At 39.2% G+C, this 4,037-nt stretch overlaps 1 protein-coding gene across 5 annotated transcripts in view; it reads left to right on the forward strand.

Annotated features, from left to right (window-relative positions):
* MCPH1 (microcephalin 1) overlaps positions 1-4,037 on the forward strand; it is a 240,396-nt gene that overhangs the window by 95,232 nt on the left and 141,127 nt on the right. The gene's annotated exons all lie outside the window — the stretch shown is intronic.

Below are 4,037 nucleotides of genomic sequence, written 5' to 3' on the forward strand. Positions count from 1 at the left end.
TTGGAAGGAATGATGCTAAAGCTGAAAGTCCAGTACTTTGGCCACCTCATGCGAAGAGTTGACTCATTGGAAAAGACTCTGATGGTGAGAGAGATTGGAGGCAGGAGGACAAGGGGACAACAGAGGATGAGATGGCTGGATGGCATCACTGACTCGATGGACGTGAGTTTGAGTGAACTCTGGGAGATGGTGATGGACAGGGAGGCCTGGCGTGCTGTGATTCATGGGGTCGCAAAGAGCTGAACACGACTGAGTGACTGAACTGAACTGAACTGAGTACCAAATAAGAATAGATGATTTTTTCACTTAAAAAAAAAATCTTGTGCTTTCCATAGACACATTAATTTATATTCAAGAACAATTTGGGTTTATGCTATTATAATAAACCAAATTAATCTGTCTCACAAAGTTGTCTAGGCAACTTTAATGCTTTCACTGCTCCTCTCTGCATTGTATTGGAAGTCCTAACCGGCAAGAAAAAGTATGCACATAGATTGAGAAAGAAGTAAAACTGTCTATTTACGTAAGACATGATTGTCTACATAGATGATGTGAACATGTCTACAGAAAAACTCCTACAGCTAGTAAGTTGAGTTAAGCAAGATTACAGATTACATGCTGCTGCTGCTAAGTCGCTTCAGTCGTGTCCGATTCTGTGCGACCCCATAGACGGCAGCTCACCAGGCTCCCCAGTCCCTGGGATTCTCCAGGCAAGAACACTGGAGTGGGTTGCCATTTCCTTCTCCAATGCATGAAAATGAAAAGTGAAAGTGAAGTCGCTCAGTCGTGTCCAACTCTTCGCAACCCCATGGACTGCAGCCTACCTCTGTCCATGGGATTTTCCAGGCAAGAGTACTGGAGTGGGGTGCCATTGCCTTCTCCGACAGGTTACATAGTCAATATACAAAATTTGGTTGTATTTCTGTTTACTGGCTATGAACACTGGGAATTCCAATTTTTTTAAAATGCCATTTATATTAGCAACCCCAGAAATTGAAATATTTAACTAAATCTGACAGAATATTTGCAGGATCTGTATACTGGAAACTACAAAACACTTCCGAAAAAAAAAATTTAAAAGACCTAAATAAAAGGAAATAGATACTAGGTTTTTGAATTGGGAAGCTCAATATTTTTTTAACTCATCATTTATCCTTATTTTTAAACTATAGAATCAACTCATTTCCAGTTACAAGTCCATCAAGATGTTTTTGGTCAATATACAAAATTTGGTTGTATTTCTGTTTACTAGCTATGGAATTCCAATTTTTTTTTAATGCCATTTATATTAGCAACCCCATAAGTTGAAATATTGAACTAAATCTGACAGAATATTTGCAGGATCTGTATACTGGAAACTACAAAACACTTAAGAAAAAAATTTTTAAAGACCTAAATAAAAGGAAATAGATACTAGGTTTTTGAATTGGGAAGCTCAGTATTTTTTTAACTCGCCATTTCTCCTTATTTTTAAATTATAGAATCAACTCAGTTCCAGTTACAAGTCCGTCAGGATGTTTTTGTAGACAGTGACGAGCTGGTTCTAGGTGCAGCGCACTTCTGTAAGAGAAGAGCTAAGTTGGAGACTTACACGTTAGAGGCGTCTAGTGAAGTGACCCCATGGACTATACAGGAATCTAGGTGACTGGCAAAGAACTCTTTGTGCTCTTTTGGCAGTTCTTTCATAAGGGTAAAATTACCCCAAATGAAATGTTTTCAGAATCAAATGTAATTTATGAGGCCTCTAATAGAAATGGCACTCCCTGACATGTTATTTCCCAGCCCAGACTCTCTACTAAAATATCTTTCTGATATTTTATTTGCATATTTCTAAATAAAATGCTTTTCCTGGGTTGTTTTTTTTTTTTTCTCATAGACATCATCTGTAGCCGTCCTCTATAGAAGATTAAAATACGACTGTATAGCTTTCACTATGACGTACACGTCCCCTCCCCATCTACCCAGTATGGTCTGGTTTTTGTTTGCCATGTTATATATGCATATAAATACGCACTCACTCACATCTACGTACACACAGATGACTGTGAATGCTGTTTAAGCCGAGCCATATTATATACTGTGATGCTATTTTGTTTTCGGTAATTTCTGTTTGTTTTTCTTAAGCTTATCATTGACAGTCATTAAGCTAGTCATTGACAGTCATTTTCATTACCTAGTTTTTTTTTCTATGTGCCTACCACTAACTCACTGCAAAAATTTCTAAAAGCATTTTAGTTTTTTCTCCATAATTGTCTGCACACCGGATAATTTTCCAGTCCCATCTGTTTTTCTTGGGGTTCCCACCCCTGAATCCCTTTGTTCTTCTGCTCCCCTTGAGACTGGTTTTCCCTTGGTCTCCCAAGCAGCTGGTATCCTGGGACTTCCCATCACTGTCATCCCAGGAATTCCCTTTGGTTTGTTTTGTTTTCTGTTTTCATACTAGAGGCTTTTATCCAATGAGAAGAAAGTCATGTTTAATAATGAGGACTAAAAACCTGATTGAAATCCTGTTTGCCTGAGTGTATAAATCTTCTGATAAAGTGGAGGTGTTTGACAGAGGGAAGTCCGTGTGTCATTATCTGTATATCGTTTTTTCCCTGAGCTGACTGGTTTCCCCGACAAATCATGGTTCTGTGCTCGTGTTTTGGGGTGAGGGCTCTGCTATAGAAGTTGTCCCTACTTCTCACCACTGCTCCCAGAAAGTCTGTCTGATTTTAGTCTTATTCCAGAAAAGAGTGGGCAGGAGGTAGGATATTTCTCTTTCTCATTCTGTTATACATTGCATTTTCACAGGTTGGTAGTACCACTTTCCCGGCTTTCCTGGTAATCTGTGGAAGGAATTTAATGCTGACTCCCTTTCTAGACATTTAAGCTTGAGCTTTCTTTTCTCTTCCAGGTCAGTTACCACTTATCCACCTTCTTCGCAACTTCAAAGCATCATCATGTTTTATCTGCCTTTTTCCCCATTCCTCTTAGTTCCATTGTTTTAGTTGAGGCTTATGGGATGGTGAAAATAAGTTATGTTCACTTTGCTCTGTTGAATTGTAGTAGGCTTCATTTTCTTCCTTGTGTCTGATGCTCTTTTTGACCTGCATTTAATCTCAGAGCCATTGTCTGGCTTGGGTTTGCTGTAGTTACATTCCTCACCCTGTTCAAATGAGGAGGTAGATATAAAATGAGAGAAAACTGTTTGAGTTTTGCCTGGTATGGAATTAATTGCATAGTCAGTCCTACATTATGGGAAGCTCTCTGATCGTTAACTATTAATCCAATAATAGAGCAAGAAAATGGGTCCTATTTAAATTCATCAACAGGGTTCAAGTTTTATGAGTAATAGTTTTTAAAATGTTAGAAATATATTCATTTGCAGTGGATGCTGAAATAACTCGGTGCTCATTTTAAGGGCTGTGTTCATGGGATTTGGTCCTCTGTATTCATGCAGCCCATTCTTGCTTTAGATAACTTCTTGATTATTTTCATTCTTTCATGTTTATTATGAGAAATACATACCCAGTTAACCTTGTTGATTTAGTACTGACTTTTGTTTATTTATTTACTGTTTTTACGTATTTATTTGCTCTGGGTCTTAGTTGCTGCACTTATGGTCTTCAGTTTTCCTTGCGGCAAGCAGAATCTTTAGTTGCAGCATGCTAACTCTTAGTTGTGACATGTGGGATCTAGTTACCGGACCAAGGATCAAACCCAGGGAGCTTGGAGTCTTAGCCACTGGACAACCAGGGAAGTCCCTAACCTTTTATTTTTAACTAAACTTGCAGCCTTAACTGCCATCTTACAGAGTAGTTTTTCCTCCTTTTGAATACCCTACTAAGATAAAGATTTGATTCATTGGAAAAGACTCTGATGCTGGGAGGGATTGGGGGCAGGAGGAGAAGGGGACAACAGAGGATGAGATGGCTAGATGGCATCACTGACTCGATGGACGTGAGTCTGAGTGAACTCCGGGAGTTGGTGATGGACAGGGAGGCCTGGCGTGCTGTGATTCATGAGGTCGCAAAGAGTCGGACACGACTGAACAA

The sequence above is a fragment of the Bison bison genome, unplaced genomic scaffold (assembly GCF_000754665.1).
Source record: "Bison bison bison isolate TAMUID 2011002044 unplaced genomic scaffold, Bison_UMD1.0 scf7180017864336, whole genome shotgun sequence".
NCBI lineage: Eukaryota > Metazoa > Chordata > Mammalia > Artiodactyla > Bovidae > Bison > Bison bison.